General features: G+C 47.1%; 1 protein-coding gene across 3 annotated transcripts in view; it reads right to left on the reverse strand.

Annotated features, from left to right (window-relative positions):
* RABGAP1 (RAB GTPase activating protein 1) overlaps positions 1-13224 on the reverse strand; it is a 194981-nt gene extending 181757 nt beyond the window's left edge. The window contains exon 1 of one of the 3 annotated variants that reach the window (XM_040406072.1): positions 13146-13224. The gene's annotated coding sequence lies outside the window, so the exon portion shown is untranslated. Of the gene's footprint in view, positions 1-12249; positions 13124-13145 lie in introns of those variants that run through there. The other 2 variants (XM_040406074.1, XM_040406073.1) reach the window with 2 other exon arrangements.
* Between the last annotated feature and the right edge of the window lie 2161 nt (positions 13225-15385).

Here is a 15385-nt window from a genome sequence, read left to right on the forward strand (position 1 = left end):
GGACCTGCAAAAGGACCTTTGACGTAATCGCGCTCACCACGTGGGGAGCATGGTGACGTCAGCGCAGGTCCTGCTGAATGAAGATAGAAGATCCTTATGTTATAAATAAGGGAAAATTATACAGTGAATTTACTTTAATGGGGTTGCTCATCCCTATCATCTCCTAGCAACCATGCGCAAAATCGCACTGCATCCGCACTTGCTTGCAATTTTCACGCAGCCCTATTCATTTCTATGGGGCCTGCGTTGCGTGAAAAATGCAAAATATAGAGCTTGCTGCGATTTTCACGCAACGCACAAGTGATGAATAAAAATAACCGCTCATGTGCACAGCCCCATTGAAGTGAATGGGTCCGGATTCAGTGCGGGTGCAATGCGTTCACCTTACGCATTGCACCTGCCCGTGTGAAAGGGGCCTAACAGATCAAAATACATATGTAGTAGTATAGGAGGGGCACTCAAATATCAAGGAGCCTCGGACAGCAAATACATATACATAATAAACACTAATTAAAACAGAATAGATATCATAAAAATGACAAATATAAATGACATAAAAATGCATAAAATAGCTGAGACAATTAGCAGGTGGCTGGTGTATATGATCACAAATAGATTAGCACATCCATATATGCAATATTGTATTGAATCTGTAGCGCCGTATGTAGCCGTATAGGACCTTGATGGAAAAGTTGTTGCCCAATCGTGAACTAATGTCCCATATGAAGAAGGACAACCATAGACAGACACGTGCCGCTACGAGGTGTACCTCCTATTGGTATGTAACCTTGTGGGGTAGATGAATGTGGGAGTATGTCCGTATCTCATGTGTCAAGTATACCTGCAGAATAACAATGTACTTTACCACCAGATCATAGATCAGTTAATAAGTCCCTTTACACACTGCCGGTTGTGGATCTTACCACCGGGTAAGATCAAAATACATCTCATAATACAGTCCTGATCAAAAGTTTAAGACCACTTGAAAAATGGCAAAAAAAATCATATTTAGCATGGCTGGATCTTAACAAGGTTCCAAGTAGAGCTTCAACATGCAACAAGAAGAAATGGGAGTGAGACAAAACATTTTTTGAGCATTCAATTTAATGAAAACAACGAATAAACTGAAACAGGCTGTTTTTCAGCTGATCAAAAGTTTAGGACCACATGCCTTTAAAAGGCCAAATCTGTGCAAAGATGTGGATTCATTGTCATTTTCTGTCAGGTAGTCACACGTTGTGATGGCAAAGGCAAAAAAAACTCTCCCTTTTTGAACGTGGTCGGGTTGTTGAACTGCATAAGCAGGGTCTCTCACAGCGCGCCATCGCTGCTGAGGTGGGAATTTCTTAAATGTACCTGAGGGTTATGGAACAAAAAAGTCAAGTGGAAGACCCAAAACAATTTCATCAGCACTGAGCCGGAGGATCCAATTGGCTGTCCGTCAAGACACTGGACGATCCTCGACCCAAATGAAGGCCCTTAATGGTGCTGACTGCAGCCCCATAACCATCAGACGGCATCTGAGACTGAAGGGCTTCAAAAACAAAAAACGTCTTCAAAGACCTCGTCTCCTTGAACACCACAGAACTGCTCGTTTGGACTTTGCAAGAGAGCACCAAACATGGGACATTCAAAGGTGGAAGACAGTTTTATTCTCTGATGAGAAAAAATGTAACCTTGATGGTCCTGATGGTTTCCAACGTTACTGGCCTGACAAGCAGATCCCACCCGAGATGTTTTCTACACGCCACAGTGGAGGGGACGCCATAATGGTCTGGGGTGCATTTTCCTTCAGTGGAACAATGGAGCTTCAGGAAGTGCAGGGGCATCAAACGGCCGCTGGCTATGTCCAGATGTTGCAAAGAGCATTCCTCATGACTGAGGGCCCTCGTCTGTGTGGTAACGACTGGGTTTTTCAACAGGACAACGCTACAGAACAAGGGACTTCTTCCAGGAGAATAACATCACTCTTTTGGCCCATCCTGCGTGTTCCCCTGATCTAAATCCAATTGAGAACCTTTAGGGATGGATGGCAAGGGAAGCTTACAACAATGGACAACAGTTCCAGACAGTAGATGGCCTTCGTGCGGCCGTCTTCACCAATTATTTTTTTTTTGGAGGTGTGGTCCTAAACTTTTGATCAGCTGAAAAACAGCCTGTTTCAGTTTATTCGTTGTTTTCATTAAATTGAATGCTCAAAAAATGTTTTGTCTCACTCCCATTTCTTCTTGTTGCATGTTGAAGCTCTACTTGGAACCTTGTTAAGATCCAACCATGCTAAATATGATTTTTTTGCCATTTTTCAAGAGGTCTTAAACGTTTGATCAGGACTGTATTACTGGGGTTATATATATATATATATATATATATATATATATATATATATATAGTGGAACTCACCCCCCCTCCCCCTGGCCACGCCCCTACCCACTCCTATAAGGATCCCCCATCCTATAACAGTGCCATCCACAGACCCCCCCCACCCCATAACAGTGCCATCCACAGCCCCCCATCCTATAACAGTGCCATCCACAGACCCTCCCCCATCCTATAACAGTGCCATCCACAGACCCCCCCCCCCCATCCTATAACAGTGCCATCCACAGACCCCCCCCCCATCCTATAACAGTGCCATCCACAGACCCCCCCCCCATCCTATAACAGTGCCATCCACAGACCCCCCCCCATCCTATAACAGTGCCATCCACAGACCCCCCCCCCATCCTATAACAATGCCATCCACAGACCCCCCCATCCTATAACAATGCCATCCACAGACCCCCCCCCCATCCTATAACAGTGCCATCCACAGACCACCCCCCATCCTATAACAGTGCCATCCACAGACACACCCCCCATCCTATAACAATGCCATCCACAGACCCCCCCCCCCATCCTATAACAGTGCCATCCACAGACCACCCCCCATCCTATAACAATGCCATCCACAGACCCCCCCCCCCATCCTATAACAGTGCCATCCACAGACCCCCCCCCATCCTATAACAATGCCATCCACAGACCCCCCCCCATCCTATAACAGTGCCATCCACAGACCCCCCCCCCCATCCTATAACAGTGCCATCCACAGACCCCCCCCCCCCCATCCTATAACAGTGCCATCCACAGACCCCCCATTTCCGCTCCAGTACAGTTATAAAATGTGTAATTCAATTAATAATGATTCATGCTGCCCCCTCTGTAGTATACCATTCAATATATTCTACAGGGATACTGTTATATCGTAATGCAGGCAGAGTGACTGACTGACGTCACGTGCCTGCGCTGCCTGCTTCATTCATAAAGTAGGCCGGGCAGGCACGTGACATCAGTCAGTCACTCTGCCGCTCGTCTGCCCGGCCGGCATGCATTACGATATAACAGTATCCCTGTGAGTAGGATATATTGAATGGTATACTACAGACCCCATACAAACCACTGAGTTTAGCAGGACCATCTGACCATCTAATGTGCGTGGGAGCCTCCCAACTCCTGAGAGGGATAATCAGATGTTGGATTTTACAGACCATCCTGCAATCCATCAGTAGTGGTCATGCTTGCACACTATAGAAAAAAAATAATAATATTTAGCCTCTCTGGTGTCCAGGACCATGGGAGCACACATAGGCTGGTGCTTTTTCCTATATTGTGCAAGCACGACTACTACTGATGGATTGCAGGGTGGTCGTAACCATAGAAACGAGCAGTGTATAATGTGATGGAAAATATGAATCCATTCAAAGGAAGCAATATGGATAATAACAATACATTGGTAAGTGCTTTGTAATAACTTTCTCTACATGATAAATGCCACTTACTGAAGTGAGACAACCCCTTTAAAGTCTGACATAAAGGCCTCATTCACATAACCGTTTTTGGGTCTGTGTCCGTTCCACATTTTTTGCAGACCCATTATTTTCTATGGGGCCACAAAAAAAAAAAAAAAAAAAGACAGTACACGGATGTCATCCGTGTGTGGTCCGCATCTGTACCACAAATTATAAAACATGTCCTATTCTTGTTCCTTTTGCAGATAAGAACGGCCATTTCTATTATAGGGGCCGAGGAAAGTGCCGGAAACTCACAGCCGGTATCCGTATTTTGCAGATCCGTGGATTGCGGACAGCAAAACGGGATGGCCTTGTGCATGAGGCCTAACCAAAATAAATCCCCACATAAAGAAAAGTTCTGGAACTTTCTAATGTACTTTGGGGGTCATTTATTAAGACCGTCATTTTAGATGCCGGTATTAACAAGCCCCTGCCCTGGCGGTGGATCCGGGGGCACCGCCACTTCTAAATCTAGGCCAGTTCCCTTGCTGGCCTAGATTTTAGACCATTGTCCAAGCCTAAAACAAGCACAGAAAATTATGATCAAGACGGGCCTGCCGGCCCCTCCCCTACCATGCCAAGCCCGCTTTTTTAGACCTGGCATGAGCAGAGAAAAGTGGCAGATTGTGGCGCAAAGAATCTCTCCGCCGCAATCTGCACCTGAAATACACGTAACATAGACATATTTCTGTTAGTGTCTGTCTCAATTTGCTGTCAAGGATAGCGCTACCCATATTGACCTAAAACTTCTAAAATTATAGCCAGTTATCCGCTAGCTAAATATCCCAGCAAAACAAATCTCTCTCCTGTTCTGTTTGCTACAATGTACCAGTGCAGGTAAGACATCTGGAGGCCACAGGTTGGATTCAGGGTGCGTTCACATAGTTTGTCTTTAGTGGTGTTTTCAGCAGTAAAAACGTTAGCGCCACATGTTAGCTGAAGGTCTATGGGGAATATGAAACCCCATCAAAATCAGATCTGCGCTGCCTTCTCTGCTGTTTACCTGCTCGCTGCAGCGACGAGCGGCTATAATTACAAGTATGGCGTCCCCATTACTTCTATGGAAAGGTTCTGCACGTCAGACAGACAGAGCTGGGACGCCACACTTGTAATTCCACTGCTCACCACTGCTGCGAGCAGGTAAACAGAGCGCTCATATCAGCACTGCCTTCTCTTCAAACAGCTGGTCGGCGGGGGGGGGCTGGGAGTTGGACTGACGCGAATCTGATATTGATGACCTATCCTAAAAAGTGGACAACCCCTTTAGGGTAAATTAGGATGATTATCGGGAACAAACGTTCCTACAAAGACTCATTCCTGATTAAAAAAAAACGGTCCGTGTAAAGGTGCCGCTGATCACCGGATTTCAGGTGATTTGGTATAAAAATAGTCGCAAAGGAGATTTTTTTCAAGTATTTTGATGCCTGTGAAACAATATTTTGTCAAACAGGAGTTTATACGCCACAGCATGTGAGCGGGGCTAAGACTCCAGTCCCGGCAAATTTACTACTTTTTCACATGGAAACGGGCAAAAAAAAAAAAGTACCTGAAAACTACACACAGGCAGGGCGCCTAACTTATGACGGGGTGCACACCTCTTCATAAATTACCCATATACTACAGCAGCGCAGAGGTGAACAACAAAGACTTGCATAAAAAGTCGTCTTAGTAAATGTCCCCCATTGTTTCTGGTAGCAGAGCATGGCGTCTGCGTCGTAGCTATCGATCCCCATACAGTGGAGGTGATTGTTGTAAGCAGGCAATTACTGGGAACGAACAGTTTCTTCCATATAATTACCTGCTCAGTCGGTGCGTGTAAATAGAACTTTAATTCGTTTTATTTTGCAGTCTGTGCTTTTTGTTCAATTTGCTGGAAGGGAATGCAGCACAAACACAGAATAAGCCTTTTATTTATGCCTTTACTTTCGCCGCATGTGCCAGCACCCGCAGCGAGGACAGCCCGGGCTTCATACGACTGGTGAAGGCTCTCCGACATGAGAAATATCCGTTCTTGTCAAACCAGTCGATGAGCATCTGTATGAATCCATATAAAGACTCCTTCCATGTAGATCTAGAGAAGCGCGCTGAGGACTGGAAAGCACAATAAATGGGTGATGACTGAGTTCGGCCCAGGGCGTACAATGTATTTTTGTTTTCTCCAACTGGGAAATGCCTCTGCAAACAAGCGCTACAGCAGGAACCTCCATCACGAGGAAAGTCCGGTGACCGCGCTCTGTACATGTTTGGCGTGAAGAGAAATCTAGCCTGCGACATACACCAGAAACACTGCTTCACCCATTAAGGCCTCATGCACACGACCGTTGTTTTGGTCCGTATCCGAGTTGCAGTATTTGCGGCTCGGATCCGGACCCATTCACTTCAATGGGGCCGCAAAAGATGAGGACAGGACTCCGTGTGCTTTCCGCATCCGTTGCTAAGTTCCGTGGTCCGCAAAAAATACATAACCTGTCCTATTCTTGTCAGTTTTGCAGACAAGAATAGGCAGTTATATCAAAGGCTGTCCGCGCCGTTCCACAAATTGCGGAATGCACCTGGACGCCATCCGTGCTTTGCGGACCGCAAAACATACAACAGTCGTGTGCATGAGGCCTAAGCCTCATTCACACGTCGGTGATCATTTCCATCAGTGATTTTGAGCCAAAACCAGGTGCGGCTTTAAACACAGAACAGGAGCAAAAACTAGGATTGGCGCCTCCACATATATAAGGTATAAGACCTGCACCTGATCTGTGTTCAGAGCCGCCCCTGGTTTTGGCTCACAATCACTGAACGAGGCATCAGTTTGTGCCACAGAAGTACTGTAAAGAGTTTCATCATCACTTACACGACACTAATCAAAACCACAATCTATATAAAGCATCACTACAGTGCGGTAATATACTGCACGTCGCTGATAATACCAGCTGCTTGGCTCAGCAGTACATGCGCCCCCTGCTCCGCTGTAGTATATGGCTAATTTATGAAGAGGCGTGCACCTAGTCACACATTAGGCGCAAATCCTAGTCCTGGCGCCACTGGCTGGTGTAGTTTACTGCTGGGGCTGGAGTTTCGGTCCAAAGCCGGCCCATTTGTCATAGGTGGCGTAAAAACTCCTGTGCAACAAAATATTGTTGCACAAACATTTAAATAGTCAAAAAAAAAAAAAAAATGCAGTGCGTCACTATTTTTACACCAGATGAGCTTTAATAAATGACCTACTATGAAATCAGCGGCACCTTTACACGGACCGTTTGTTCCCGATAGTCAGCCTGATACACGTATGGCTATAAATATTCAGGTGCTCAGAAACAAGTCCGGTATATAAAGTGTTCCCAGGCTATGTTCACGTGTCCGTTAGGGCTCATTCACACGACCATATATTTGTGTCCGCATCCGTTTCGCAATTTCACAGAATGGATGCAGACCCATTTACTTCAATGGGGACACAAAAGACGTGGACAGCACACCGTGTCAGCTTCCGTACATCTGTTCTGCAGCCCCACAAAAAAGATAGAGCATGTCTTATTCTTGTCCGAGAATAGACATTTCTATCATGGGGCTAGCCGTTCCGCAAAATGCAGAACGGGCTCGGCCGGTATGCGTGTTTTTTGGGTACCGCAAAAACGGATACGGTCATGTGAATGAGCCCTTAAAGAGATCCGGCAGCCTGATCCTGCACAACTGCCGGCCGGATCTTCTCCAGACCTCACTACAGTTAGTGGGGGAGCTGGCGGTAAAGTACGGGATTCAGCGGGCTACTCTGTGCCACAATAGCCTGCCGAATCTCCTACCGGAGATGTGAACAAGGCCTTAGATCAACTGGGGGAGAGCTAGCAAAACCGAGGCAAAAGTAGAAGAGCGGCACACAGCCTTTCAAAAAGACTGCTGCAGAAAGATCTGGGATCTGACCGACGGCTAGGGCTACATGGCGACACCTGTCACGCGGCAAGGATATGGCTACACAGCGACAGCCTGACAGAAAAATCTGCAAGATGAATAGTCCTCCATGGATTCTAAAGACATTCAGGTCTGTCTACTCTAAAAAATATGTACATATGTGCTCCGCTGCGGAAAACATGGTGGGGGTCATTTATCAAGACAAGCAATTCTAAGCCAGTCCTGATATCCCCCCCGTGTCACTGCAGGATGTGCTTAATTTAGGAGATTTATCAAACTGGTGTAAAGTAGAACTGGCTTCGTTGCCATAGCAACCAATCAGATTCCACCTTTCATTTTGGACAGCTCCTCTGGAAAATGAAAGGTGGAATCTGATTGGTTGCTATGGGCAACTGAGCCAGTTCTACTTTACACCAGTGTCATAAATCGCCCCCTATGTGCCTAGATTGAAAGCCGCTCCAGCTTGTACCTGGCGTAGATGTCAATCATCATTTACGCCAGTAAACCAGTGAAAACGATGGTAAATGTGCCAGGAGACCACTGCTTCGTAAAAACACCACTTACGCCTAAACATTTTGCTTTTACGAGAGAAAACGGGCATGGAGGGAATAGAAAATGATCCCCGATATGTGGTGGATTTTGTGAGGCACAAATTCTCCACAGATTTCAATGGAAAATTATAAATCTGCAATAAAAACAGCACAAACCTAAAAATATGCAGATTTCAGAGTGCATTTCTCTTCCACGTGTGACGGCACCTTACATCTCGCTCCAGTTATAAAAAGTGGTCGGGACCGTGGGTGCGGTTAGCTAAGATACTTAGTGTCAACCCAGATGTATCACTAAGGCCGAATGCACACGGCCGTGGTATCCCGCTGACAGCTGGAGCGCACGGCGCCATTGGTTGCTATGCCATTGTGCGCTTCATGCCGCCGCTGCACTACAGTAATACACTCGTATTCCACGGCCGTGTGCATTCGGCCTAAGGGTGGGCGCACATCACGTTTTTTGCCTCAGTTTGACATACACGGCCTTGTATCCTGCACAGTCTGGTAAAAAAAAAGTATATGTGTTTTTTATAATTGTAAAAAAAAAAAAAGTGCTTTTATTTACCATCACACTCTATGGTGAATGGATGCCGTATGGCATCAGTCGGATGAATGGTGAAAGGATACAAACTCACTCCAGGAGGGGTTTGGAGTAGACAAACTGCAGTGGTATTTCTAGATAAAAGTGTTAGGTTTAAAGGGGTTGTCTGACTTCAGCAAATGACATTTAGGGCTTGTTCACACGAACGTATTTTGCGTTCCGTATACGGGCCATTTTCTGCATTCCGCATACGGAACCATTCATTTCAATGGGTCCGCAAAAGATGCGGACAGTACTCTGTGTGCTGTCTGCATCCGTTGCTCTGTCCCGTGGCCCCACAAAAATTATAAGTCCTGTCCTATTCTTGTCCGTTTTGCGGACAAGAATAGGCATTTCTATAATGGGCCTCCTGTTCCGTTCGGAAGGCACACGCGCGGCATCCGTTTTTTGCGGATCTGCAATTTGTGGATCGCAAAAAACGGCACGGTCGTGTGAACAAGCCCTTATCATGTACAGAAAATTAGTACAAGGGACTTACTAATGTATTGCGATTGTCCATATTGTCTCCTTTGCTGGCTGGATTCATTTTTCTCTCACATTATACACTGTTCATATCCAGGGGTTACGACCACCGCTGTAGAGCACATACAAGGTGGCCAGGATGGGATCTGCTGCGCATGCGTGCCTATGTGCGCCCCCACAGTCCCGGCCACCAGAGAGGCCGACGATTTCTCCTATAGTGGGAAAGCACGACCACCGCTGCTGGATTACAGGGTGGTTGTAACTAGGGATGAGTGAATCAACTTTGGATGAAACATCCGGAAGTTGATTTACATAAAACTTTGTTAGAATACTGTACGGAGCGAGCGTCTGCACAGTATTAGAATGTATTGGCTCCGATGAGCCAAAGTTATTGCTTTGCAAAGTCTCGCGAGACTTCACATAATAACTTCAGAAATTGATTTATACTGTAAAAAAAACATTTCCCGAACTCTGTTTCGGTTCCAAGGTACCACATCGCACCGAACCCGAGTTCGGGAGATGGTTTTACAGTACAAATTAATTCATGAAATTATTATGTAATAACTTTGGCTCATCGGAGCCAATACATTCTAATACTGTACAGAGCGCTCACTCCATACAGTATTAGAACGAAGTTTTACGAGAATCAACTTCGGATGTTTCAACCTAAGTCGATTCACTCATTCCTAGTCATAACCTTTGGATACGACCACTGTATAATGGGATGGAAAAATGAATCCAGACAGCAAAGGAGGAAATATGGATAATAACAATACATTAGTAAGTGCCTTGTATTAACTTTCTCTACATGATAAATGCCACTTGCTGAAGGGACACAACCCCTTTAAGGTGCCTTTACTTGGGCCAATTTTGCAGGCGATTGACAGGACGGAAGTCTTCCTTCCCGATACTCTGCTGATCGCTAGCGGAAGAGACCACTGCGGATCTCCTCCAGAGTATGGGGAGGAGGGATCACTATCGCCATCGCTCTTCCCAAAAAGGACTCGTTTTCCGGCAGGCGATTGTGTTTACAAGGCACGAACTGCTACCGGTAAACGAACATTTTTGTGTACACAAAAACAATCGGATTAGCCGATGAATGAGCGTTTTGCTCCCTCATCGGGTAATCAGCGGTACATTTACACCATCCAATCGCTAATGAGTGCTACTATGAAAGCTCGTTAGCGATAATCTGAGCGATTCTCGGCCCTTTATTTAAGCCACGTTCTTATCAGTAAGATAAGAGCTGGGCTGTAATAAGTGTTTATAATGTCAGAGCAGAGATAAGGAGCCCGTCAGATAAGGCCTCTTTCACACTTGCGTTGTCCGGATCCGGCGTGTACTCCACTTGCCGGAATTACACGCCGGATCCGGAAAAACGCAAGTGTACTGAAAGCATTTGAAGACGGAACCGTCTTCCAAATGCGTTCAGTGTTACTATGGCACCCAGGACGCTATTAAAGTCCTGGTTGCCATAGTAGGAGCGGGGAGCGGGGGAGCGGTATACTTACAGTCCGTGCGGCTCCCGGGGCGCTCCAGAATGACGTCAGAGCGCCCCATGCGCATGGATGACGTGATCCATGTGATCACATGATCCATGCGCTTGGGGCGCCCTGACGTCACTCTGGAGCGCCCCGGGAGCCGCACGGACTGTAAGTATACCGCTCCCCCGCTCCCCGCTACACTTTACCATGGCTGCCAGGACTTTAGCGTCCCGGCAGCCATGGTAACCACTCTGAAAAAGCTAAATGTCGGCTCCGGCAATGCGCCGAAACGACGTTTAGCTTAAGGCCGGATCCGGATCAATGCCTTTCAATGGGCATTAATTCCGGATCCGGCCTTGCGGCAAGTGTTCCGGATTTTTGGCCGGAGCAAAAAGCGCAGCATGCTGCGGTATTTTCTCCGGCCAAAAAACGTTCCGTTCCGGAACTGAAGACATCCTGATGCATCCCGATGCATCCTGAACGGATTTCTCTCCATTCAGAATGCATTAGGATAATCCTGATCAGGATTCTTCCGGCATAGAGCCCCGACGACGGAACTCTATGCCGGAAGACAAGAACGCAGGTGTGAAAGAGCCCTAAGCTGGCCGACGGAGCAGAGAGAACATTCAGATTCCTCTATTAGAGCATCTCAGCCGTGTACAGAAAAAGGGCTCTATATTTGTAATAAAGGGCAATTAAAAAAAAAAAAAGTATTTTTAGCTCATAATGAGTACAAAGCAATAGAAAAAGGCCCCCCAAAAGGTGTACATAGCCTTTAAGGGCTCTTTATAGGGCACACATAGAAACGCTTGTTAGCGATTATCTGGCAGTGTAAAAGGTGCCGCCGATTACCCGATAAACGAGTGAAACGCTCATTCGTCAGGTAATTGGATAGTTTGTGTAGGCACCTAAATCGTCGTTTACCAGCAGCAGATCTCTCATACTGTGGAGGAGATGGCTGTTTGCAGAAGGCAGTGGTGCTCCTGCGAGTGCTGCTACCTTCCCAAACAGCTGATCGGTGGGGGTTCCAGGTGCCGGACCCCCATCAATCAGATACTGATGATATATCCTGAGGATAGGTCATCAGTATCAAAATCTTGGAAAACCCCTTTAAATTTCCACATGACAGCCCAACTGTCATTCAATGGCGCTAATCCTTGTGTTTCCTAACTGAAATAAATAGCGCTAGGGCCACACAGCGATCTTGGGCATTACATGTCGTGCGACCAGGGATCGCAGTGCAGCCATAGAAATGACAACCGAAAACCTCAGAATCGCAAAATACGTATGAGTGGTCCTGCGACCCTATTCATGTCTATGGCTTCCCAGCCACACTGCAATCCTTGGTCGGCCACCACCTGACGCGCCAAAATCGCTGTGTAGGCCCAGCCTAACTGAACGACCTGCACGAAATTCATTCAATTTACCTCTAAGTAACTGAGTGTGGAAATCCTATTCACATGCACAGGATGCAGCAGTGTGAACATACCCCATGCAGAATTTTACGCCATGAAGAAATCCACGTCTTATGTGAATAATATTAGCTGTGGATTTGGAGGCAGATTTCACCCGGTCAAAATCATCCACGCATCCTACGGTAGAAACCAGCTGCCGCTTCGGTGGTGGGTTTTTATTTTCAATGCTGCTGACTAGAGATAAACCACGAGCAGGCTCTTTCCAAAGGGTCCGCACCAAGATGGACGTGCACGTTCCTTGCGTGGTCTTGAAAACCGCACGTGAAAATTCCTGCGGCGAAGCTTCTCATTGAAAACAATGGGAGGTGGTTTCAGCACCGGACCCCTAGTAAAACCTACGCCAAAGATCCGTCATGTGGACATACCAAATTCACATGGAAATCTGAATCCAAAACTTGTGGATGGGCAGCAGATTTGTCCGAGCTGTCATTTCACACCACACAGAACAAGGGACATAGCACTACAAGTTCCAGCATGCTCTGGGGCAGAGAGCTCCCATCAATCCCTCTATTCCAGGGAGGCTTCTCCATGCAGGGCTCAGGCTTCCCCTCCCTTCCTGCAGGCTGGACTGCACCCACACTGCCTGACAGCGCAATTACCTCAGACAGGGCATGTCGTGACTGTCGCAAAGCGACATAGATGAATGCACAGCTGGGAGCCACCGACTCTTCTGCACAGCGCTGTGCACACTGTGACAGGCAGCCTGCCAGCCTATGCACTACGGAAGCCGCACTGTAACAGCTCGAACCGACAGTCCCCCGGCGCTGCCACCCTCCGCGCCATCACACCCGACAGCGCGCCAACCCCCTCCCTGCTTTACTATACAACCCCCTTCTCAGGCTCCTCACCTCCCGGGTCCAGGCCATGAACGGATCCGCGCCGGAAGTGACGACACGCGCCGCACCACGTGACACGAGAAGGCATTCCACTGTAAACATCCGCTGCTTAGTCAATGAACTTTATTGACAGCTGTCAAATAGCAACAAGCGCCCCTAAATAAATATTAAAGCAGTATCGGCATTTGTAGTCCCTGGCAGCTGTCTGCTATAGCTCACAGTGCTGTATTATACATTGGATGCTGCAGTGGTAAGTGGGGAAGTTGTCAAAATGAGTGCACTGGTGTGTGTGATGTTGGCCACAGCAACCAATGAGGTTACTGCTTTCATTCTTGTCAGGCTTTAGGAAAAATGAGAGCTGAAATCTGATTGGATGACTGCTGTGCTTTCTCTTGCGCTGTGTATAGGTGACTGTACACATTAGACAGAAGACCACTGACCCATTATTGTCTGGTGAATGCTTGTTTGTTACGTCCAGGGTCGAACTGGCCCACCAGAGTTCCAGAGGGTCCTCCGGTGGGTCCGAGCTCTGATAATAATGGACTCCTACTAAAACAGGACCCCTAAGGTCCTCTATACACAGAGTGGGCCCTCAGAATCCTTTCTTCAGGTGGGCCTAGGCCCTAGGGGAAACTTATCAACATGGCTGCCGCATGTTCTGACTTGAACAGTATCTGCTTCCTCAGGACCCACATACAGTTGACCATGGTGGTGAAGCAGGGAGCCCTGAGTTTCCTGCTCCACTATTCCCCTGCTGCCAACAATTCGGTGCCTCCTGCCCCAAACCACAGACTGGAACCCAGACCAGACCTGCCTTGCAACGCTCATCATGGGAACCTGGTAGAGGTGATTATTCAAACTAAGGGGCATCACTGTGTATGGGTAAACTTATGGAACATTCATACTGTGTTGGGAGCATTTAAGGGGGCATCTCTCTGTGTAGGGGGGCACTTGTGGCAACTTTCGACTGTGAGAGAAAATTAGGGGTATCATACTCCATGGGGGTTACTAAGGGGAGCATTATACTGGGTCAGGGACACTAAGAGGACATTTTAGCCGGGTATTGTTACTATGTGTGGGGCACTGTGGAAGAGCTCAACTTGGGCCCCCCTTTCCCTCAGGGCTTTGTGGCCAGGGTTACGGAAGCACATTGCCTTTGTGCTGCCTGAGTCAAAAATTTAAATGGCACCCCCCATGCCAAATTCTTGACCTAACCCCTTCCCTCCAGCCAGAGGTGTAACTTGACCAGCATGCACTTTCTATAATACCAGTGTCTTCTTATGTGGCACAAGGGTCTTTGGGCCCCCTCAGGCTCCTGGGCCCGGTAGCGACTGCTACCTCTGCTCCCCCTATAGCTACGCGCCTGGCACTGTTACTGTATGGGAGCAGAAGAGGGACTGGGCAGTACTGGGTGTGAATATATAGGCATAGGTGAGGTTAGAGGCATGGCATTGCTATGGTGTGCCGCTGATATCGTCCCTCCTTTGCCTTCTCAAAAGATGGCACTAGGCTAGGGCGATGGACAAACGGTTGTTCTAGGGACCTTTTTGCACAGAAATACTGCTGCTATAGTATGCTCTCTGCCATAGGATTCAATGAGGAAATTAAAGGGGATTTCGGGTTTGCACCCACATCTTAAAAATAATCACATATGTAGGTCGCTGTAATTTTGTAATGTATTTCTTTTATCTTTATGCCTCCTATCTTCTGTCCTGTGGTCACATGACCATGTCCATGCAGCTCTTGCTTACTTCCTGTGATGTTATGTGCATGGGCATGTGAGTGATAGGAGAGTGTCTATGTAAGTAGCTGGGTGGGAGGAGCTATAAACTAGTTAGGCGTAGTTAGTTGCAGTGCTGGAGCTGTGGCAGAGGAAGTAGCAATGCATCATGGGTTTGGTTGGATACGGCAACAGGAAGTACTACATACAGGATGGAAACAAACCAGAGAGGTTGGTTTACATGGTGAAAATGGGTCAGGAGGGCATATCCTTTAAGTTGTCACACACTTTTCGGGATATTCAGTGATATCCAGTGCTCAAGACACACTCGTTCCCTCTGCAATATTCTGATTGCGGCTGTTAGATTACTGATTGCGGTAAATTGGAAACCTATTGATCCCCCTACAAAACCACATTGGATACAGAAGTGTGATCAGTTATACAGACTTGAACAGATTGCACACTGGGACTCTAGAACCACTCGTAGATTTGAAGAAATTTGGGGTCCCTGGAGTAAATACAGGAAATTCTC

The sequence above is a fragment of the Bufo bufo genome, chromosome 8 (genome assembly GCF_905171765.1).
Source record: "Bufo bufo chromosome 8, aBufBuf1.1, whole genome shotgun sequence".
Lineage (NCBI taxonomy): Eukaryota > Metazoa > Chordata > Amphibia > Anura > Bufonidae > Bufo > Bufo bufo.